Consider the following 24,825-nt stretch of genomic DNA (forward strand, 5'->3'; position numbering starts at 1 on the left):
ATGAAATCAGAAAATATTTTATTATCAAGGAAACTTACTATTCATAAAATTTAACAAATACGAATTGACTTATACATGGTGTGGTTGTTTCTGTATAATTTTGACGCCTAACAGTAAGTGCATACTGTATATAGTTCACATCACAAAAATACACATTTGAAACCAGATGCTTACATAGACTTCAAAAAAAGACATGCTTTATTTCCTCACTGTCTGACATGTAATGAGACGACACGTTTCCTGTTTTTTGTCTGTTTAACATATTTTACCGATTTACATGTTAAAATTAAGTAAATTCAAATGACTTTTTGTTCAGTGTACAACTGTATGGTAATACTTTGCAACCATCCTGACTTTTTTGTCATATAACATGCGTGGGTAAGCAAAACACATTGTATTTTTTTTTGCAGACCCATATTGCTATTTTCCAGTGCTCGTGGGGATGATGGAAAGGTAGGAGCTATCAAAACAGTTGAAAAACTCTGAAAAGGTTGGATTTCCAACTATTTCTACACACATGCAAAGGGCAGCTTAATGTGAGTTTATAACACAAGTGCCAATTTATAAATACAAGACTAATATGGCTGGCAGGGCACAAAGTAAAAAGAGAAGTTGGAAAAGGGATGGGAAAGAAGTTCATGAATGAGTGATTTGACCTTTTTGTAGAAATAAACATGCATATACAACGTGCAATTGTTCTTTTGAAGGTTAACACTTTCTTATTCATATCTCTTATTGGATGTATTTTATTCATATTTTCATATACCATATTATATCATGGCGGCACGGTGGCCGACTGGTTAGAGCGTCAGCCTCACGGTTCTGAGGAGCGGGGTTCAATCCCCGGCCCCGCCTGTGTGGAGTTTGCATGTTCTCCCCGTGCCTGTGTGGGTTTTCTCCGGGCACTCCGGTTTCCTCCCGCATCCCAAAAACATGCACATTAATTGAAAACACTAAATTGCTCGTAGGTGCGAATGGTTGTTTGTTTGTATGTGCCCTGCGATTGGCTGGCAACCAGTTCAGGGTGTACCCCGCCTCCTGCCCGATGACAGCTGGGATAGGCTCCAGCACGCCCGCGACCCTCGTGAGGAGAAGCGGCTCAGAAAATGGATGGATGGATGGATGGATATTATATCATACATTTATACAGTGTATGCCTGATATTAATGGGCTATATTCTAAGTTCTAATAGGACTCGGTATCGTATCAGTATTAACGGATTACTGGTACTCAACTATATTTTGTCCTAGTGGCTATTTGTTGTCGTAAAGGAATTTGTCTCTGGTAGTGCTTTATCCACTTAAGTCAAATAAACACCTCCCACACACACCTTGCTTTTCCCGTCAGAATAAAAAAAAAAATTCAAGTTCAATAATCTCAATTCATAGATGCTTTGTATTTACCATTCACTGAACTTTGCTGCTAACCAAAACAGCAGCTCCAAGACAAGTAACTAGTCGCTTAAAGTGTGGAAACTTACACAAACTCCCTACACCCTCTTAAATATCATCTAATATGACGTGTACACAACACTGTCTAATAGATTCTGACATGTGGTCGCACCACATTGTTGTGCATTCATGTTTACAGTCTGGGGAGCTGTGTTCTTCCTCGTCTGCTTCATTTCTTGCCATGTTGCTGCATTTATCAATTTTGTTTTAAACTGTAGCTTCACTTACTTTACAATTATTAATGTGTTCAAAATTAATATGCCTTATATAATTAACCATTTACCTGAAATACGGCATGCACGGTTATTGGCATGATTTTTGGAGAACTGCAGCGTCACTGTGTTACTGATATTTACTTTTTAAAAATGTAGTTTTATATGCCTTGTCTTTTCAATTCTAACCAAAATCAACCGACGTACCTCCATTCAAAAGTCTGACCAGATATTTTCTGTTATTTTAACTGCTGCTTATTCTTCTGCCTCTTAAACAGTCATTCTCCCCACCAAAGTAATTAACACGGCAACATTGGTGGAACAGTAATTATCCCACACAGACCGCTTAATTATTCACAGATATAACTGCCAATTATCTAATTACTACTCTTAAAATAATTTGGCTTCATTACGCCTGTGTTTCACCTTTCACTGCATGCAAATATGAAAGGAATGTCAACTGGATGCCAGTTTTCAAAAACAGAGCAAGACAGCTAAATGCGGTGTTAATGGAAGCACAGAAGAAAAATGAGAAAGAAGAAAGGCTGAAAAGTTTGTTCATGATGCTGTGTGAAGAATCAATAATGTCAATCAGTGTTTTAATAATTAGAATAATGCCTGTCTGTGTAAGTAAAAGCCACTCAAGATGAGTGAGTATACATCATTATCAAATACTCTTGACCCATATAAATCCAATGATAGGCCTACTGACTCATGTTGTTCTTGTATAAACCTGTCATTGGCATCTGCTTAATCTGGTTCTAGCAGGATTTAGCTCAATGATGGTTCGGATTTGGTCCTTCTGCTTTTACATTCTGAATATCATTTATTTAATATATACAGTACATAACACCCAAGAAGAATACTGTTTTTAAAAATGTCCTAATTCTGGAAAATATACCCAATTATATGTTTAACATGTCAGTTCAACATTTGAACGGATATTATATTTTAAAACATTCGAAGAAGGGTCCTTTCGGATACAGCTGATAATAACACACATTACCTTTGACACATATATCCAGGATTAAAAAAACGATCATTTCATGTTTGTCTTGGTACAGTGAGGCAAACTTAGAAAACTGACCCTTAAAAATTTGGAAAACCACTATTGTTTTCCGTTTTTTATTTATTTATTTTTTCTTTGATTGCTGGTGTTTTTATTTATTTTATTTTTTTTACTTGTTTTGTAATTGCCTAATCCCCTCTCACCCTATACTGTCTTGTGACCATATCATTGTCCATTGTGCATAAATATTCATTAAATAAATATTCATTAATATATATATATATATATATATATATATATATATATATATATATAGTGTATATATATATATATATACATGAATAAAATCTAACATAAATAACAATTTGGAAAACTATTCCATGGAAGTCGAAAACCCAAATTTAACATTTATAAGTCTGGACCTCAACGGTACAAAGTATAAAGTGAACTTCAAAGGTTTCAGAACCAAACTTAGCATTTGAGCAACTGTTCCTGAAAGGTCCAAAGTCCAAATACATTTTTAAAATCATCCCTCAAAAGTCTAAAATGCAAATTTAACATTTTAGAAACTTTTCTATGTAAGTCTAAAACCCAAACAGAACGTTTCTGAAACAGCTTCTTGATGTTCTGAAACCCAAATTTAGAATTTGAGAAACTGTCCAGAGAAAGTCAAATACCCAAACTTAAGCTCCAAAACCCAAAACTAATGTTTCGGAAACACTAATCATCTACTAAACTCCAAGAACATGCACAGGTTTCCGCAGGTGTCATTCAATTGCTTCAGTTTGGTTCAATTGTCTCAGTTGGGTTCAATATGGGGAAGACTGTAGACTTGACAACTGGCCAGAAGACCATCACTGATACCCTCCGTTGGATGGGTAAGCCACAAAAGTTCATAGCTAAGAGGCTGCTGTTCACAGAGTGCTGTGTCCAAGCATATCAATGGAAAGTCTTGTGGAAGGACAAAATGTGGCAGGAGAAGATGCACCAGCAAAAGAGATGACTGTGGGCTTCAGCGGATTATCAAACAGAGAAGATTCAAGAATCTATCAGAAATCCAGAAAGAGTGGAATGAGGCGGGAGTCACAGCTTCAAAAGCCATCACATTCAGACGCATCCGGGAGATGGGCTACAACTGTCGGGTTCCTCGGGTCAAGCCACTTCTGAGTAGGAAGCGTCTCACCCGTGGCAAGGAGAAGAAGGACTGGACTGTTGGACAGTGGTTCTAGGTCCTCTTTTCCGATGAAAGCAAAGTGTGCCTTTGATTTGGGAATCAAGGTACAAGGGTTTGGAGGAGGAGGGGTGAAGAACAGAATCCAAGCTGATTGAGGTACAGTGTGAAATATCCACAGTCAGTCATGATTTGAGGTGGAATGTCCAGTGCAGGTGTTGGTAAACTTTCTTACCTGCTTTCTTACCTGTAAGTCCAAAGTCACCCCAACAGTCTACAAGAATGTTTTAGAGGACTTCATGATTCCTTCTGCTGAGGATCTGTATGGAGATGCAGATTTCATCTTCCAGCAGGACCTGGGCCCTGCCTATAACATCAGAAGCACCAAAACCTGGTTTGATGCCCATGGCATCACAGTGTTTAACTGGCCAGCCAACTCGCCGGATTTAAACCCCATTGAGAATCTAAGGGGTATTATCAAGAGTAAAATGAGGGTCACCAGACCCAAAAACAAAGAACTGACAGCAAGCATCAAATAAATCTGGGCTTCCATAACTCCCAAGCAATGACACAGGCTGATTGCCTCAATGGCACGGCGCATCGAGGTAGTGATTAAAGCAAAGGGATTCTCAACCAAGTATTGAAGATTAACATATCGTTTTGAAAGTGATTGATTTAATGTGACCCTAATTTCTTTCTTTTTTTCTACAAAAACTGAGAAGTAAATGGTGATTCCTTTACAGTATTGTCATTTTTTGAATTCCTGATTTTGTGGGTTTTATAAACTGGAAGCCCAAATTATGTAAAAATAAACAAATAAATACTTGAATTTGTTTACATTGTGGTCCCTGAATCTATAATCTATTAAAGTTTAACTTTTTTAATGGATTTATGGAACTAAATAAACTTTTCCATGATATACATTTTTTTTGGAAAGGGTCTGTATGTGGCTGGCTTACTCCCACCTCTGGGATGAACTACGTGTCTCTGACAGCACAAGGACCTGACAGAATACAAACAACAGGCTGACAACATCTCTCAGTGAAGCTTGAGACTGCTACTATATTATCATCCATTTAAGCTCTCTGTGTTTATTTAGAATCAAAAGCCCTCACTGACAGAACCGAACCAGTGCATTCCACGAGTCGACAGCTAAAGTATCGGATGTACCATCATGCCCACACTTAAAATGTACTTTTGGCATTCAGTAAATGCCACTTTGTGAGAAGCTAACCAAATGAGGATAAAATACGGAGATCATTTTACCTTCTGCCTTAATCCTCCATCCACTAACTGATCTTGTGACTTGAAGACATCAAATCACTTCCAGTTTGTTTATTCCCCCCGAAAAAATGGAAATAGAACTTCTTTAAACCTGATGTTGGCAAACTGAAGACTAACTATAATTCAAAGTCGAGTCTTGAGCAACCCATCCCAAAATGGGCGGGTAGTCGTGCTTTGTATCATTCAATTATATGTTGATGATGTTACGGATGGCCGACTGGTTAGCACATCCACCTCACAGTTCTGAGGTCCTGGGTTCAAACCTGGACTTTCTGTGTGGAGTTTGGATTTTGTTCCTGTTCCTGCAATAGTTTTTTCCAGGTACTCCGGTTCCTCTCTTCTTCTTCTTCTTTTTCTTTCAGCTTGTCCCATTAGGGGTCGCCACAGCATGTCATCCTTTTCCATGTAAGCCTATCTCCTGCATCCTCCTCTCTAACATCAACTGCCTTCATGTCTTCCCTCACAACATCCATCAACCTTCTCTTTGGTCTTCCTCTAGCTCTCTTGGCAGCTCCATCCTCATCAGCCTTCTACCAAGCTACTCACTATCGCTCCTTTGGACGTGTCCGAACCATCTAAGTCTGCTCTCTCTAACTTTGTCTCCAAAACATCTAACATTGGCTGTCCCTCTGATGAGCTCATTTCTAATTTTATTAAACCTGGTCACTCCGAGAGCGAACCTCAACATCTTCATTTCCGCCACCTCCAGCTCTGCTTCCTGTTGTTTCTTCAGTGCCACTGTCTCTAATCTGTACATCATGGCTGGCCTCACCACTGTCTTATAAACTTTGCCCTTCATTCTAGCAGAGACTCTTCTGTCACATAACACACCTGACACCTTCCTCCAGCCGTTCCAACCTGCTTGGACCCGTTTCTTCACTTCCTGACCACACCACCATTCCTCTGGACTGTTGACCCGAAGTATTTAAAGTCCTCCACCCTTGGTATCGCTTCTCCCTGTAGCCTCACTCTTCCCCCTCCACCCCTCTCATTCATGCACATATATTCTGTCTGATGTTACGGCAATGCATGTTATAATATCCAGGCTGGGCCATAAGTTTCCCCACATAGGAAAAAATAAATGTGAAAAGAACTTGTTAGAAAATATATGGATAGAAACTTTCCCAGAGAGTGACTGGCTACCATGTTCAGGGTGTACCCAGCATCTTGCCAAAGTCAGCTAGGGTAGGATCCAACCTGAGTGAGGATTAGCGCTACAGAAAATGGATGGATGCAAATAAGGCCCACCATACCATATTTTGGGGGATCCTGGGGAATAACTAGTTTTATCTTGAATATCCGGCCAAAAATAAAACAAAACCATTTAATTCTCAGGCATTACTTGCTTAACATGTAGACTGAGTGCTATCTGCAACCAATAAGGCGTGCTGCTGTGTCAAATGACACCTATGACAGATGCATCAACAGTCACTGAAAAGTCAGCAAGAGATGGTACAGACACACCATGTAGTAAGGTGGGACATTGTAAGTCACAAGGAAAGGACCACTACTGACTGATTGAATCCTTCGCTCACTGGACGACCCGCTCTATCAAATGATCCACTGCCGCTCCAAATACATAATTAAATTCATAATATTACTGATATATTTACAGCACAGTAATGCCTTATTAATGTGGAACAGCAATCAATTATTCTCCTTTCACACCACATAAACACAAACTATACAAAAAAAAAAAAGAAAAATGTCAAGATTAAATATCCTAGTATAACTGACATCCTAAGAAGTGTAGTTATGCATCTACTTCCCTCCATTTGGTAGTTTTAAACAGATTGCATTCCTTTCGAAAGTTAGTAAATAGTCAAATTGGAAAAATGATTGGTAGAAAAACAAATGAAACCCAAACAAGCACGCCGTACAGTCCCCTCCAAAAGTATTGGAACGCCAAGATCAATTGCCTTGTTTTTGTTGTATACTGAAGACACTTGGGTTTCAGATCAAATGATGAATGAGTACTTGTACGACCGGTGTCAGAGCTTGGTTCGCATTGCCGGCAGTAAGTCGGACTCGTTTCCGGTGAGGATTGGACTCCGCCAAGGCTGCCCTTTGTCACCGATTCTGTTCATAACTTTTATTGACAGAATCTCTAGGCGCAGCCGAGGCGTAGAAGGGGGTCCAGTTTGGTGGAGTATTGCATTGCATCTATGCTTTTTGCAGACGATGTGGTTTTGTTGGCTTCATCAAGACGTGATCTCCAACTCTCACTGGAGTGTGAAGCGGTTGGGATGAAAATCAGCATCTCCAAATCGAAGACCATGGTCCTCAGTTGGAAAAGGGTGCAGTGCCCTCTCCGGGTTGGGGATGAGATCCTGCCCCAAGTGGAGGAGTTCAAGTATTTTGGGGTCTTGTTCACGAGTGAGGGAAGAATGGAACGGGAGATCGACAGGAGGATCGGTGCAGCGTCTGCATTGATGCGGACTTTGTATATCCGTTGTGGTGAAGAAGGAGCTAAGCTGAAAGCCTCTCAATTTACCGGTCGATCCTACCCTCACCTATGGTCACAAGCTGTGTGTTGTAACCGAAAGAACAAGATCCCGGATACAAGCGGCCGAAATGAGTTTCCTCCGCAGGGTGTCCGGGCTCTCCATTAGAGATAGGGTGAGAAGCTCGGTCATCAGGGAGGGGCTTAGAGTAGAGCCGTTACTCCTCTGCATTGAGGGGAGTCAGATGAGGTAGCTCAGGCATCTAATTAGGATGCCTCCCGGGCGCCTCCCTGGTGAGGTGTCCCGGGCACATCCCACCGGGAGGAGACGACCCAGGACACGCTGAAGAGACTGTTTCCCGGCTGGTCTGGGAACGCCTCAGGATCCCCCCAGAAAAGCTGTTTGAAGTGGCTGGCGAGAGGGAAGTCTGGGCTTCCCTATTAAAGCTACTGCCGACCTCGTATAAGCGAAATAAAATGGATGGATGGATGATGAATATGAGACAAAGGTTCAGAATTCCAGCTCTTATTTCATGGTATTTACATCTAGATGTGTTAAACAACTCAGGACAGCGCACCTTTTGTTTGAAGCCACCGACTTTTAAAGTGAGCAAAAGTAATGGAACATGTGACTGGTGGGTGTTTTTAGTTGCTCAGGTGTTGCCTTCCAGATTGATTGCTTGAACATTAGATAGTGCTTGTTTTTGGCTTTGGGTTTCACCTGTGATTTTCTGTTAAGGAAACAAGAAGACCAGAGAGCTGACCATGGGGGAAAAGCAAGCCCTTTTGAAGCTGAGAGAAGAGGGAAAATTGATCAGAGCTATTGCACAAATATTGGGCAGAGCCAATACAACAATTCGGAATGTCCTGAAAAATAAAGTAACTACTGGTGTACTGAGCAACAGACATCGAACAGGTCGGCCAAGGGTATCAACAGCAGGTGATGACAGAAACATTGTGAGAGCTGTGAAGAAACACCCAAAGACAACAGTCAATGACATCATTGCCAATCTCCACAGGGCAGGAGTGAATTTATCACAATCCACTGTGATAGAAGAAGACTTTGAGAGAAGAAATATACAGGCCATACCACAAGCTCCAAACCACTCATCAGCAAAAAGAATAAGAAGGCCAGATTGGATTTTGCAAAGAAGCATAGAGATGAGCCACAAAAGTTTTGGAACAAAGTTTTATGGACTGATGAGCCCAAGATTAACGTCTACCAAAGTGATGGAAAGGCCAAAATATGGAGAAAGGAAGAATCTGCTTATGATCCAAAACACACAAGCTCATCTGTGAAGCATGGTGGAGGTAATGTCATGGCTTGGGCTTGCATGGCTGCTTCTGGAAGAGGCTCAGTAGTCTTTATTGATGATGTAAAGAATGATGGTAGCAGAAGAATGAATTATGAAGTCTACAAAACCATTTTGTCTGGCAATTTACAGAAAAATGCATCCAGACTAATCGGGAAAAGCTTCATCATGCAACAAGACAATGACCCAAAACACACTGCCAACACAACAACAGATTTCATCGGGGGAGAAAAGTGGAAGCTCTGAGACTGGCCAAGTCAATCACCTGACCTTAACCCAATAGAGCATGCATTTTACTCCTGAAGAGGAGACTGAAGGGAGAAACCCCCAGACTAAAATAAGAACTGAAATAGGCTGCAGTCAAGACCTGGAAAAGCATTTCAAATGAAGAATGCAACAGTCTGGTGAAATCAGTGGGTCGTAGGCTTGCCAATACTTTTGCTCACTTGAAAAAGTGGGTGGCTTCAAACAAAAGGTGCTCCGTGGTGAGTTGTTGAACACATCTAGATGTAAATACCCTGAAATAAAAGCTGGAATTCATTCCTTTGTCTCATATTCATCTTTTGATCTGAAACCCAAATGTCTTCAGGATACAACACAAACAAAGGAATTGACCTTGCTGTTCCAATACTTCTGGAGGGGACTGTATAGAGTGTGCCTGCGGTTAACATATTCTGTCTATACCAAAAAGCAAAAACACAGCACACAGCTGGCAAAAATTACAGCCCCTGAAATTCTATTACAGTAAAAGCCATTTTGCGTGTTCTCCGGCTTACATGGCGATTACAAAAAGCTGATGCCAAGGGATCTTTTTGTAAGCGGAGAGGGGAACAAATGATAGCAAATCACAGGGAGGTGCAGAGGGACAGCATGTAGGCGGATGCTCAAATGCATGATGTAATTCCGTTAAATCAAACATATTTGCATAAGAGCTGCCTGACCCAGACTCACCCAAATGTTGTGAGAAAACAAGGAAAGCCCTGGCAAACTGCCATAACAAAGCACAATACAGCAAAGAAAATGGATGGGAAGAAAATTCTGAGAAGTCAGTATCAGTTGGACAGCATCGTTCGCAAAGCGAACTGCAGGCAGGAAAAGACCAATTACAAATAATGAGCAGAAAAGCAACACGTAAGTGCAAACCACATATTTTACAATGCACACTGCACCCATTTACATGCATTGTATACATATTGCAGAGAACCCACCGACATACTTAACACACTTAATGGCTCGCTTCTTTGAACATGAAGTCAAGCTGGAGTAAGGGTTGTGCAAGTAACAGTTTGACTGATGTAATCCTCAAGGTCAGTGGGTTCAAACATTTATCCATCCATCCATCCATTTTCAGAGCCGCTTCTCCTCACTAGGGTCGCAGGCGTATCCCAGCAATCATCGGGCAGGAGGCGGGGTACACCCTGAACTGGTTGCCAGCCAATCGCAGGGGACATACAAACAAACAACCATTCGCTCTCACAGTCACACCTACGGGCAATTTAGAGTTGTCAATTAACCTAGCATGCATGTTTTTGGGATGTGGGAGGAAACCGGAGTGACTGGAGAAAACCCACGCAGGCACGAGGAGAACACACAAACTCTACCCAGGCGGAGTTCAACCCCACTCCTCAGAACTGTGAGGCTGACGCTCAAACCAGTCGTCCAACGTGCTGCCTCAAACATCCATCCATCCATCCATTTTCTGAGCCGCTTCTCCTCACTAGGGTCGCGGGCATGCTGGAGCCTATCCCAGCTGTCATCGGGCAGGAGGCGGGGTACACCCTGAACTGGTTGCCAGCCAATCGCAGGGCACATAGAAACAAACAAACATTCGCACTCACAGTCATGCCTACGGGCAATTTAGAGTCTCCAATTAATGCATGTTTTTGGGATGTGGGAGGAAACCGGAGTGCCCGAAGAAAACCCACATAGGCACGGGGAGAACATGCAAACTCCACACAGGTGGGGCCGGGGATTGAACCCGGGTCCTCAGAACTGTGCTGCTGACGCTCTAACCACTCGTCACCGTGCCGCCGCCTCAAACATTTCTTTCTTTCTTTATTTATTTTTGAGTGAATTTGGCAGTAAAAACATTTTTATTTCACGAACATCCACATCATATTTATCTATTCACAACTGAGGACAATTTAGAGTCTTCAATAAACCTACCATAAATGTTTTTGGAATGTAGGAGACCGGAGCACCTGTGGAAAACCCCATATTATGTTGTATCATAATGTATTATTTCTATTATTTATTAATAAAAACTATTATTGTTGTTAAATTATTGTTGTTAGCATCACTCTGAGTTTTGATGTTCTCTTTTTGCATGTCAGAGCAAATTTTTTTTTTTTTAGAATTAGATTTGCAATGTACATTTGCGAGATTGATCACAGTATGATTCATTGGTTTATAAATGTGTTGCCATTGGCTTGATTGCATCTTTGCATAAGAAGTTTATACAATTTACTGATAAGAATTTAAAAAAAAACACAGCTGACATTGACATACAATTTTTGTTTTTGCTCCCCTTTTTCATGACCTGTTCTAAAAGATTTAAGACTTTTTCTAATGTACACAAAAGGCCTACTGCATTTCTCTCAAATATTGTTCACAAATATGTCTAAATCTGTGTTACTTAGCACGTCTCCTTTGCTGAGATAATCCAGCCACCCCACAGGTGTGGCATATCAAGATTCTGATTACATAGCATGATTATTACTCAGGTGTAGCTTAGACTGCATTTTCACGAGGATTACAAATATGGCAGAAGAAAATTAAAAAATTTCAAAACAATCTACCAAAAACACAAACGAGTGAACGGTATACAATTAAAAATACTCCTTTGGACTATTCTTGGCTCAAACATTGATGATTATTGCCTGAGCGTGCTGTGTAATATGTAGTGAAAATATACTACTGATAGGAATTAATGGCTCTTCAAAGGCAGCCTAACACGTCGTTCCCTTTTACTTTTTTGGCCGGCACCACAATGGCCTGGTTGTCATTATCATCGGTCTTTGCATCACTGTGCATTTAAAAGAGTGCTTGAAAATATTATGCTCTAATCCTCTTGACTATATTATTTTCTTCCCCCTCCAAACATGTGCCACTTGTGCTTGTCTGGGTCTCAATCATCACATAAAGGAGGTTATGGAAATGACAAAATCAGGAGCGATAATTAAGATTTTATAATGTAGTGATGCCAATTACCTTCTGCGAGAATCTCGGTTTCATGTTTTATGGCCTATTGTGTCTGTCTTGACTGACAATGTTAGTTGTCTCTCCAATTGTTGGTGCAGGGGTACCTTGAAGTTCGACCAACATCTTTTATGGGATGGTGGTCGAACATCAGATTGTTAAAAATTCTCATAGTTGCATCGTAAAACTATAAGGGTAACGGTGTAAGTAACATTTTAGCATTCAAAATTGTCATATGAGTAAAGCTAAAGTTAACCTATCAAATATTAATATGTTGAAAACTATATAAAACAGTTTAAATACTCTCTGAAACTGACACTAACCACAAATGTAATGTTACATCATTAAAACTTACACACGCATAAGATCTTTTATCACAGGTGACAAACATAGGGCAGCTAGCCAGTCGGCTTTAGGTTAACCCAGGGGTCTACATCTTCATTCGAGCAATGGGACAAAAACAGGAAGTAGAAACCTACCAAAATACAACTGGTACCAAGAAGAGACCCTTCTGCTCACTCATTCAACTGAGTACTGGCAATTATGTCAGACTATCAGTACATGAACATAATTGCGCACTGTGGACAAAAGTACTGTACTTGGATATTACTGGAGTTGACCAGCGTTATGGAATGGAATATGGTGGAACTTTAAGGTACCACTCTCGGCAAAAATGTCTTAATATTAAGGTCCTGATTTTGACCAGTCCACACGATGAAATAGCGGTTAGCACACCTGCTTCACAGTTGAGAGGTCTCAGGTTCAAATCTTGACTTGATCCTCTTTTTGGAGTTCGCATGTTTGCCGTGCGCTTGCATGGGTTTTCTCCGGGCACTGTGGTTTCCTTCCACATTCCAAAACCATGCATGTAAGGTTAGTTGAAGATTCAAATTGATCCACACTGTAGGTGTGGATATGAGTGTGAATGATTGTTTCGCTGTATGTGGCCTGCAATTGGCTGGCGTACCCCACGTCTCGCCCAAAGTCAACTGGGATTGACTCCAACTCAGCCACGACCCTAATGAGGAAAAGCGCTGTAGAAAACGGTTGGATGGTTTTGACCATATAAGTGTTTTCATCTGTAATGTAATGATTCAACAAAGCAGACAGTACAGCTGCAGCGGGATCAATTTACGGTCCCATCCACATTTGCCCTGCGATTGACTTGCGACCAATCCAGCGTGTAGCTATTAAAAAGTACCAAAATTGAGCAATAAGACTTCTGAGTTCAGGAGCATCTGGAATTATGATCAATATGAACTAAGTGTATCTAAGTAAATTCAATACTACATACTGAAGAAGGATTTATCAGTTTTGGTTTTGGATAGCAATTCAACCATTATGTGATGTACTGGCAATTAGTAAGCACTTGAAAAAAAAAAAAATATATATGTAAGTAACTTTCATACTAAAATGCAGCATTCAACTAACCTTAATTGAGATTCTGTACTGCCAGTCTGCTGGTACATTCTTGTGTATTGCTGCCAAGTCATCATGAAGAAAGTCTTACGACCATTTATGTCCGAAATGGCAAAATGAATCAAACGGCGTGAATGCGTTCGTAATCGATCAACATAAGTCATGTCTCTCTGATTCATTACGTTCAAACATTTTTGTTTCATCGCTGCTGTTGTAACTGGCTCAAAACAAACAGTAATGAATAAAAAGTGTAGCTCTCTAGGAAGAGAAAGCAACACTAACAACATGATTGTGAGGAGACAAAAATGGGAAAGAATGGGCGGGAAAAAAAAGAGGGAATGCAGAAACCCCTTGGCCCCCTGCCTGCAATCTGCAATCTGCTGATGGCGAGGCTCGTGACGAGAAGGTGCACAGCATCCATTTTTAGCGATGAGGTCATCTTTAATTAACAAAACAAAGAGAGTCAGCTGTGTCACTCCAATCTGTTATCTGCACCCATGCTCAAGGACGCCGGTTATCTCCATATAATTCAATCTCTTTGAATGAGGGCTTATCGACGCAATTGTGCAATGACGGAGCGCTTACATAAATAAGGGAGTGGGATACCTCGTCTGAACATGAGGAAACTAAAAGAGACGTTCCAAATGTCATGGGCATGTCTGGCTGGAAATGGCAAGAGGAAGGTGCAGAGACCAAATGGTTGGTCGCATTTTTATGGTGCAAAATTGTGAGTGTGAGATGACATCATTGCTGAGTAGTCTCCAGTTATGCTGCCTCTTTTCTACTGCCCGTTATACCCAACGGAGCGTGGCTTTCCTACATTTTCATACAGCGGCTTCACACTTGCCGCCGATCCTCGTCGTCGCTCCGTCCTGCCCCCCACCCAAAAAAAAAAAAAAAAAAATCAGGTCTCATGCACATATAACACACACAAAAGGAACCCATACGTTTTCAATTAGCATTAAACGTGCACGTGTGCGGACATAAAAGTGTCTCCTCGTCAGAAGTGTGGTTTAAGGACACCAAATTAGCGGCTGACAAAACAATGGCATTGAGGAAAGGTGATGACGGAAGCCAGAAGCTTGTCCACATTCGTCTTGTATACGAGGCGCCTTCCACTTAAGCATTTTATTAGGCGTTTTTCATAACGATTTTGGCACCTTCTCTTTTCCTTTTGGGAACTCACTGTGAGAGACAGGAAATACGGACATCTGACGTTACAGACTAGGTAAGCCGCTAATCATTCCCATGCAGTCAAAACATAACATGCAATTTACTGCAAAACAAACTGCAGTGGCAGTAACCGTGTAAGGTGTTTTCCTGCATTTGCAAAGTTGACACCGGCTCTTAAACCTGCGGTTTGTCTGGATTGACCTAGAGTGGGTACGGAAAGTTTTCAGACCCCCTTAAAATTTTCACTCTGTTATATTGCAGACATTTGCTAACATCATTTAAGTTCATTTGTTTTCCTCATTAATGTACACACAGCACTCCATACTGACAGAAAAAAACGGAATGGTTGAAATTTTTGCAGATTTATTAAAAAAGAAAAACTGAAGTATCACACAGCCATACGTATTCAGACCCTTTGCTCAGTATTTAGTAGCTAAGTAGCTTTAGTAGCTTAGTAGCCTTTTGAGCTAATACAGCCATGAGTCTTTCTGGGAATGATGCAACAAGTTTTTCACACCTGCATTTGGGGATCCTCTGCCATTCCTCCTTGCAGATCCTCTCCAGTTCTGTCAGGTTGGATGGTGAACGTTGGTGGACAGCCATTTTCAGGTCTCTCCACAGATGCTCAATTGGTTTTAAATCAGGACTCTCGCTGGGCCATTCAAGAACAGTGACGGAGTTGTTCTGAACCCACTCCTTCAATATTTTAGCTGTGTGCTTAGGGTCATTATCTTGTTGGAAGGTGAACCTTCAGCCCAGTCTGAGGTCCTGAGCACTCTGGAGAAGGTTTTCTTCCAGGATATCCCTGTACTCGGCCGCATTCATCTTTCCATCGATTGCAACCAGACGTCCTGTTCCTGCAGCTGAAAAACACCCCCACAGCATGATGCTCCCACTACCATGCTTCACTGTTGGAACTGTATTGGACTAGTGATGAGCAGTGCCTGGTTTTCTCCACACATACTGCTTAGAATTAAGGCCAAAAAGTTCGATCTTGGTCTCATCAGACCAGAGAATCTTATTTCTCACCACCTTGGAGTCCTTCAGGTGTATTTTTTAGCAAACTCCATGTGGGCTTTCATGTGTCTTGCACTGAGGAGAGGCTTCCGTCGGGCCACTCTGCCATAAAGCCCCGACTGGTGGAGGGCTGCAGTGATGGTTGACTTCCTAGAAGTTTATTCCATCTCCCGACCGCATCTCTGGAGCTCAGCCACAGTGATCTTTGGGTTCTTCTTTACTTCTCTCACCAAGGCTCTTCTCCCCCGATTGCTCAGTTTCGGAAGGGTCTTCCCAAACGTCTTCCATTTAAGGATTATGGTAGCCAGTGTGCTCTTAGGAACCTTAAGTGCAGCAGACACTTTTTGTAACCTTGGCCAGATCTGTGCCTTGCCACAATTCTGTCTCTGAGCTCTTCAGGCAGTTCCTTTGACCTCATGATTTTCATTTGCTCTGACATGCACTGTGAACTGTAAGGTCTAATATAGACAGGTGTGTGGCTTTCCTAATCAAGTCGAATCAGTATAATCAAACACAGCTGGACTCCAATGAAGGTGCAGAACAATTTTAAGGATGATCAGAAGCAATGGACAGCATCCGAGTTAAATATATGAGTGTCACAGCAAAGGGTCTAACCTGCTAACCTGACATCCACCGTGCCACCGGCAAAAAATATCAAGAAACTATACCTTTCAGAAAAGCCGTACAGCTAGTATGCATATGATCATCACCGCGACTTGCTGTGAAGTTTATGGCTGGCACTGACATTAGTGTCAGATTTACAAAATTTATGAGCCAAACAGAGTGCCATTGAGTTAGCAGCCAGACATTAAAATATATATGTACACAATTATTGTATTATGTACAGCATTCATTTAACACACATCCATCCATCCATTTTCTCTGCTGCGTATCTTCATTCGGATCACGGGTGTATTGGAGCCATCCCAGCTGACTTCAGGGTTACACCCTGGAATGGATGCGGGCCAATCACAGGGAACATTTCGACAAACATAGACAAAGAACCCTTTACACTCACATTCACGCTTCCAATTATGCTACTAACCTAACATAGCGGTGTCCCGATCCGATCTTTGATTTCGGAAATCGGTCCAGTCAGCAATAAAACAAGATCTGAAATCTCCGATTTTACCACTCTTATACAAGCAGTCCATTGCATGCTCCAGCACTTCTATCAAGCAGCGCCTGGACGGCATGGAGAGCTCAGGTGATCACAACAACAGGTTGCTAAGGTGCTAAAATAGTAGCAAGAAGAAAGAGTAAATATTGCTTGCTTAACGATGGTTTATTGAGACTCCAGTTGAAGTTCACTGTAAAACTAAACTCACACAACAAAACAAATTACACCTATTAAATGTTCAAATTCATCACTGCCTTCATTTTTTTCTTCGTTTTGTTTACAAAATTCACTAGCTCAAAGCTACCACACAATTAATGAAAAACACCACTGACGAGCTACCAAATATTAGCATTGAACTTGCGGCACTTATAGCTCTCAAAATAATGAATATTCGTACACAAACACTGTATAACAACATACAAACAGACAATATAAAAATACTCTGGCATATATTCTTCAAACTATGAAAAATTTGTTACAATAACAATGCTCGATCGTGAACTCTTCTACTTTCTTTGTTAATGCAAGTGTATATCTCATTGAACGTATCACACTGCCCCACTGAGGCCAAGACGTGCATAGCAGGAACAGCGATTGTCAATAAAACTTAAACCCCAGTTGCATCAAGAGGTTCAAGTGTATTGCTGCACATGTGGAGAAAGCGAATTATGTTCCCACCATATACTGACAATAAAAAAAAATAACTGAATTGAACTTTAATTCTTATTTTGCACCATATCAGTATAATTTGTATTTATTATTTATTGAGATTATTTTTCATTGTTTTCTAATTTATTTTTCATTTAATCTGTTCAAATGTAGAATATGCTTATGCTTCAGTTAAGCAGTCGTTATCATGCAATTCAAATATATTTTTGTTATTGGTTTTCTTTGAAGTTATTTTTCAGGATTTCATCCCTCGCTCCATCGCTTAATACATTTCACATTAACATCCGTTAAACAAATTGGATAATTGTAGGCGGATCTCTTAATTAATACAAGCTGTACTAGCAGATCACAGACGTTATGTGTGCTTCGTGTTTCCACTGGGACCACAACCAGGGCCATGACCCGCACCACCTCAACGCGAAAATACAAAAGACCAGTGCAACAAATACGACACTATTTCTGAATTTGAAGTTAGTTCATTCTGTGTTGTGACATAACCTCTAACATCGCTCCATCGCTTAATACATTTCACATTAACATGCGTTAAACTAATTGGATAATTGTAGGCGGATCTCTTAATTAATACAAGCTGTACTAGCGGATCACAGAAGTTATGTGTGCTTCGTGTTTCCACTGGGACCACAACCAGGGCCACGACCCGCACCACCTCAACGCGAAAATACAAAAGACCAGTGCAACAAATACAACACTAGTTTATCTGATGAGCAAAAATGTTGCTTAAACTTAAGAGTAGCTAGCAATAGAGGATGTCCGCTCCAGAGGTGGGTAGAGTAGCCAAATATTGTATTCAAGTAAGAGTACTGTTATTTGACAATAATGTGACTCAAGTAAAAGTAAAAAATAGTCCTCCAAAAAATTACTTGAGTAAGAGTAAAAAGTACACAGTGAAATAATTACTCAAATACTGAGTAAATAGCACAAACAATTACAAAAAAAAAAAAAAAAAACATTTGCAATTTACTGCACAGTGTTTTATCAAGTTATAAGTGAGCTGAAATAGCCACGTTTGGGCAGACAGTGTCAGACAAATACTACAATATATGAACGCTGTTGTTTTTGTTTGTCGCAATGCAAACAAGAGTAGTGGGCCGTTGCATTCATGGTAATGACGACCTTCCCAAAACGGTGGCCATTTAGGCACAACGATCAGCCGGGTTGGCTGATCTACTGTTCATACCTATGGCCGGGAAGCCCAATAGAAGAATTGTGTCGTTTGATTGGTGAACTAGACTTAAACGTCAGTACCGCTTAAATTAGATTGGCGCAAACAGCGCTCAATGCGGAAGTCGAAGTTGTACTCTCACACACGAAATAGTTGATAAATAAGCAATAATTGATAAATAAAAGTAGCGAGTGTCATTTAGATCATTGTAACGGAGTAAAAGTACTGTTACCGCTCGCTGCCAGCGTTCAAGGACTACAAAACCGCCTATAACGACAACAACGGCGACACCCTCCCCTCCCCCCATGAAAAACTCATTGGATCTATATCGATGTTCCTCTGTACACTGTCATAGTTGGCAACAGTGAGCATAAACTGGGCCAACTACATCACCTCTAGTCCAGATCAAATCCTTTTCAGCAAAAACAAATGAGAAGCTATTCAGGAATTTTGCATTCATTTCTTACTCTTTATGATCTATACAGTCCAAAGAGATCAGCCCTTTGTCTTAAAAAGTCAAAGAACCTCTGCAAGTTCGCAAGCATTACTGTGAACCTGTGTGTTCTCGTGCCCCCACTTCAGTGTGGCCGCCACAGCCACACTGAAGGAGGCTGCCTGTCACAATGTGAAAGCAGAATACTGTCTGCCTCATCTTTGTTTGCGGTTTTGTGATCAGCAAAACTCAATATGTAACACACAAATATTAAATGATTTAGCCTGACTATGCAAAAGCAGAATGAATATTTGCAGAATACATATTACAAGTGCCCAAAAAACATTACAATGGAGAAGTGATGCAGAACAGGCCCTTGCCATTAGGCCCTTTCCTCTCTTTTAGTACAGTAACTTCACCAATAGATAGTGACGCTGCACTGTACTATTTCTGTTTTTGGTGAGAAATTGCGCAACCTGATGTTAGGCTCGGTATTTTCTGCCACACCTCTTGTCTGTATTTGAACAGGAAATAGGCAAATACAGCAATTTTAATCATGAAATCATGAACATTATTGGATTACAAAAAAACAATATAAAGCACAGATTACACAACTAAAATTTGAATAAATTGATGATAATAGATAATTAATTTATTCTTTTTTTTTTTTTTTTACTCTTCACATGCAGGTGAGGCTCCGGCTGCCCTGACTGCACATCCCTGATCATCAGTATCGACTTTTGTATTAAAGCTGCTTTGCCATTGTGGAGGAATGCCCTGCTTGACACTAATACATCAGTGCTGCTTATTCAAGTGCCTGCTTGGTGAATGCTGCCCCTGACTTGGTGTGCCATCTAGAGGCTATCAAAGTAAGACCCCAGTGATTTGGGGTGGTCCTTCCCAAGAGCAATCCCAAAGAAGTATTGAGAGGAAAAGGTAGAAAACAGGAAAATACATACACTCCATTCACATATTTTGAATGCTTTCCTACGCTTACTTTTACCAACCTGACTGCAGGATATTCAATAGAACGTATGCTGTAATTATAATAATAGGGCGCCAGACTTGCAGATGGACATATTAGAGAGGTTACTTAGGACAAGAAATATGAGGACCATATACCTGAGAAATTATATTATTATGAACTAGTGGTAGCATCTCTGTCCTGGCTAAGTCAACAATACTGTAATTTGATAATAAAATAACAACCCAACCCTTGACACCTTACCTTCACCAGTGTGTTTCACCAATGAGAAGGAATGCAGTGCAAATCAATAAAATTAGACATGCTGTCGGTACAAAAATCTCTCTCCAAACTGCTTAGTACAATATGACTAAGTAAACAATAAATCAACAGCAATTCATCGTCACTTATTGGGTGCATACACACACAGGATTTAAGCTCATTGAACATCACAATAATTGGATATTTTGTAGTGATGCCACCACTAAGGGGTGGTATGGTATTTAATGATGGCAAAGACAAATATGATGCAATAGACCCAGACATGGAAGCACGTTTCATGGTTTGGTACATGCATCTCTACCCAGGTTGGGCAGTGAAAGAGGCCTACCCTAATATTGAAGGCAATCACCCATTGTTTTCTATTACAAGACAGAACCTTCACCCCAACCCCTCAACAATAAGACCCTGGAACCTTTTAAATCAATTCACATTATTTCCACTGAGAAAGAATTGTTTGTTGTATGATCAGCGTCCTGGAACAACTGTAGTCGAACCTAGTCGGCTCCACTGTAAGCCAGGACTCAAATGACTTATCTTCCATTCCTTGACACAGGAAGAAAAAGGCCGGGGTGACGTTTTTCTCCGCTAACTATTCAAACATAGCTCATGTTTGGACTCCTTTCAGTTTTACACACCCGGCACACTCACTCGAGACGGCACGCTGTGAATCAACGAGTCACAATTTACATGCCAATGGGGATGAGTTATCATATTTGAAGACTATAAATGCCATCACAACTCACCTTTACATTTGCTTTTATTCAGCACTTGGGATGATGGACTGCCATCTGCTGTGACCTCATCTTCACCTGCACTTCATCTCTGTGAGTCAGTATTCCTCTCACCACAGTTGTGGGAACAGGTGATCGCTCTCTGTCTGCTCTAAATTTACGCCTGGCTCAGAAAAAGTTTTGTGTGACGTCAGGGTCTGTGCATTTTTATGAAAATGTCCTCAGGAAGGTTGGACTAAATTTACAAAAACATAGGGTGCAGCGATCAAATAAATATTTATCATCATATATGATGAGCATTTGTGGGTTTTTATAACACTTCCTCTGAGCTTTTATTTATTTTTAGAATTGCATGGCGGGTCGCATCGAACGCTGTGGCAGGCCCACAGGCCGTAGGTTGCGCACCCTTGGTCTCTATACCGTGCCATTCCACATTTCTGAGCATCTGTACTTAAGTGGTCAAACACTCCCTTTCTTAGTGGTAGTGCAAGGACGATGACTGCCTAATGTCACACAATGTCCTCACCTTCAACTTTGCTGCAAGGATGGGTCGATTGTTCCAAGCTAAGATAGCCACAACCTCTATGGACCAGCCCTGAGGAGGTGGTGGTGGGGTGTGGTGTGGTGGGGTGGTTGATTATCACGGTTGTGGGGTGTTACTCTTTCCAACATTTGAATTTAGTGGAAAACATTGCAGAAAGAAAATGACTTTTTTTCTGAGTATGGCATCGAAGTGCTCTGTTAGGTTCAGGTTTTCAGGTTATGGCATTACATTTTCCCAAAAAAAAAAAAAAATAAAATAAAAAATCATCGACAAAAACAGCTGATGACCATAGAACTTCCTCCAACATGGGAAAGTGCTTGGCTGCTCATTGCAATACGTGCAACACGAATGAACATCAATTAACAAGACAAATGAATTTTAACTAGCAGATTCAAACGTAAGACATAGCTAAGAGTATAACGGCTAATGATGAATGACCAGTCAGTGGGTGTTAAGTAGTTTTACTATAGCCATCCATCCAGGAGTCCATTTTCTTCCACTTGTCCGACGTCAGTTCGCGGGGGTAGCAGGTTTAGCAGGGAAGCCCAGACTTCCCACTCCCTAGCCACTTCGTCCAGCTCTTCTGGGGGGATCCCGAGGCATTCCCAGGCCATCCAGGAGACGTAGTCTCTCCAGCATATCCTGGGTCATCCCCTCCCCAGCCTCCTCCCGGTCGGACATACCCAGGACACCTCACCAGGGAGGCATCCTAACCAGAAGCCAGAGCCATCTCATTTGATTCCTCTCGACACTGAGCCCCTTCAGATGCCTGGACGTGGGTCACCAGGGCACCCTCTGGAGCCAGGGCCGGAGGTGGGGCTAGACGACAAGCGCCTGGTGGCCAGACCTGGGCCCATGGGGCCAGGCCGGGCTTCAGGTACATTGTGAGCTGGGCTTCAGGTACAGGTACAAGGGGTTCAGGTACATTGTGAGCTGGGCGGCGGACAAAGACCTTGGTGGTCTGATCCTCGGCTACAGAAACCAGTTTAACTATATTTGACTTTTACTGGTTATTTTTAAAATTTTTATTTTGGGTAACTCTTCTATACATATTCAAAAAGTGTAAACATGTTAAATGAAACTTTTGCTGCATGTTTAACTAAGGTTTTACAATGGATACATTTAATTCACTTTACATAATTTCTTATGGGGATAATGTTTTTAAATCAGAAAAACCAGCATCACGGCGAATTAGGTTCCACTTTGCAAATTTGTGTGTCGGTGTGCAAAGGTGAAGGGACTTCATAGCCAAGACTTGTCAAGACTGGGCATAAGGAGGAAACACTTTTGGCATGGGCTAGGTTCACCGTGTTGCTCAATGCAGATGCGCACTCCACTTACAATGCAGTCCAGTGCCAGGCAAAGTGCTGCCGATAACATTAGCAGACATAAAAATAATTCCTGAAGTTTGGATCAAACAGGAGGTAGTTGCATTCGCAGTATTTTCGGGATGCTCCCTTTAGAATACATTGCATTCACAAGCAAGACACCAAAGGACTTGGATGATTACATCCATTCATGGAGGAAGCTGAAGATGAAAAAACACGAGAGAAAGAGAGCCTTGTTAAATCGTTTGAATCAGTGGGGGGGGGGGGGGGGGGGCACTCAAGTGCACTCAAAAGCAAAAACCTAATCAGTCAATCACTGTAGACCTCAGCTTGTCACTTGATAGACCTTTGACACTATGTACTGGAGAACAGGAGAACAGGTACCATTTCCTCCTCCTACTGAAGTCTAGACAGCTCTGGCATCCAAAATACGGCTTAAGACAGGTTGCCGTGCGCATTCCTCAAAGGGTGCACTCTTCACTGCGTGACTCATGTGCTGACGTTTGCATGAATGTGCGTGTGCAGCTGCCTCCTAAAACGCCGACCCCAAGCCATTTTGTTTTCTTAGCCTCAGTATGATACCATTCGCTGGATGCAGGTGCTGCTCTTACCATTGAGACTAGACCTCAGCACAGTCAGGCTAATCGACTGGTGGTTTTTCACTTCTAGTAGGGCAAGACACGGCAAAAGCCACGCTGCCATTGTACACATCGGTCAGAACATTGAACCGATTTATTCCAGAGGAGACTGAGGGCACGCTGCAGCAAAGTGGAGACTGTGGTACAACACTGCAGCATCCAGAACGTCACTTTCTTGTAATGTTCAATAAATGCCCAATAAATCAATAAACTGCAGTAGCTGTAGCTACCACTACACTCCTTCTTACCTCATTGAAAGGGTGCCCTAAATATTGCTTTTCCACTGCACTCCCTGGCTATTCAACTCAATTTGGGGTTTTACAGATTTTACACTTCTCAATATTACTGCAATATACTTCGTAAATCATGCTGCCAGCAGTCAGAATGAGAAACAATTGCCACTCCCACACTAACTTCCTTGTAAATTTCTGCATCAGATATGTAAAAGATGATTTGTTCCCTTTTTGGCAAAACTCATCGAAGTGCATGTTCACACAGCCGTTGTGATTCTGCACTGTGAAATCATTAGATGCGTGGCAATAGCAGCGTGACAGAGACAGTTCTTTCAAAAACTGAGTTTCTGCTGTTAATATTAACACTCTGCTTAAACACTGTCCGAGTTTCGCCACAGACTGCCCTGGCTGATGGTAAACTTGCAGGTCGACTTCAACCCCTCCTCTGGTAAAAAAAAAAAAAAGAAAAAAAGCAGAAAAGAGTCTGCTTCAACTGTAGATGGCCCGTATGTAAGGGGATTATAATAAAAAGCAAAATTGGAGGAGAATGAGGGTGTCTTGTATTTACTTCTCTGCAGCCTCATTTTATTCCAGAGGAGACTGGGAGCAAAGGCATGTGTTTATTTTTGTCATTTTTAACCATGTATCCTCAAACGTTACAATGGCAAAGATGAATCTGCTTGAAGTACTACCTGGTTTTGGCAATGGAGAAGCATGAAAGGCAACTACAACTGCAATGTGTATTGTACCAAATAGAATGAAGTTTGTAAAAGCACACTCTAGAGGAGACAATGGACTCTGTAAAGGTGAAACAAATGCAACCATGAAGACTTCCTGGAACGGTGGGACATTTGACAATGTAATGCATCTTAGAATAGATAATAATCCATAGGTGAGATAAGTCACCACCCAATAAAGGCTATGTAAAAACACACGTTTTGAGCATTTCCGTAGGTGGGTTTGAATTTATTACACACAAAGAATTACATGCAAAAGCACAACAATGACAT

General features: G+C 41.3%; 1 protein-coding gene across 4 annotated transcripts in view; it reads right to left on the minus strand.

Annotated features, from left to right (window-relative positions):
* The window catches only part of LOC133413895 (astrotactin-2), a 291,345-nt gene that overhangs the window by 20,198 nt on the left and 246,322 nt on the right, over positions 1 to 24,825 (minus strand). The gene's annotated exons all lie outside the window — the stretch shown is intronic.

The sequence above is a fragment of the Phycodurus eques genome, chromosome 15 (assembly GCF_024500275.1).
Source record: "Phycodurus eques isolate BA_2022a chromosome 15, UOR_Pequ_1.1, whole genome shotgun sequence".
In the NCBI taxonomy this organism is placed as follows: Eukaryota; Metazoa; Chordata; class Actinopteri; order Syngnathiformes; family Syngnathidae; genus Phycodurus; species Phycodurus eques.